At 43.5% G+C, this 607-nt stretch overlaps 1 non-coding gene across 1 annotated transcript; it reads left to right on the top strand.

Annotated features, from left to right (window-relative positions):
- The first annotated feature begins 117 nt into the window (after nucleotides 1-117).
- LOC138140740 (5S ribosomal RNA) lies at nucleotides 118-237 on the top strand. Its single transcript, XR_011162734.1, has one exon. It is a non-coding gene; the product is annotated as a 5S ribosomal RNA (ribosomal RNA).
- Nucleotides 238-607: the final 370 nt, after the last annotated feature.

Raw genomic sequence — 607 nt, 5'->3', positions numbered from 1 at the left:
GTCGTCAGAGGGTAAGTGCATACGGAAACGAAACGCATCGCGTTTTGATGTTCATATTCGTGCATCGGAATGTTAAAAGCAATATATTTTACACCAACGATCACACCTAAACACCACGGCAACGGCCATACCACGTTGAAAAGCACCGGTTCTCGTCCGATCACCGAAGTTAAGCAACGTCGGGCGCGGTCAGTACTTGGATGGGTGACCGCTTGGGAACACCGCGTGCCGTTGCCCCCCAACACTTTTTGTTTTTTTTTGAAATCCATAGCAACCACCGAACCGATTTGTTTTTCGTGCAGGTATTCGGAAACATGCACAGACCCGTATAATGTAGATTCATAGCTTTAAGTACTAGATAATTAAGAAAACAATTTTTTTTGTCGATTAATTGTAAACAATTGCAGAATAAAAACTCGTCAAACGGTAAAGGTTGTCGTTCGATCACCGAAGGTAAGCCACGCGGGCAGCGGTCAGCACTTGGACGGGTGACCGGTTCATTATATTCCTTCCGTGAGTTTAACAAAGATAACATATGCAAATGTCGTAAGTGCGACGAGGAAGACGGCGATCTTTTAATGTAAAAAAAATATATATTAGGTTACGC

Source organism: Tenebrio molitor, unplaced genomic scaffold (assembly GCF_963966145.1).
Source record: "Tenebrio molitor unplaced genomic scaffold, icTenMoli1.1 SCAFFOLD_190, whole genome shotgun sequence".
Classification (NCBI taxonomy): Eukaryota; Metazoa; Arthropoda; class Insecta; order Coleoptera; family Tenebrionidae; genus Tenebrio; species Tenebrio molitor.
This window is presented reverse-complemented; position numbering and strand designations above follow the sequence as displayed.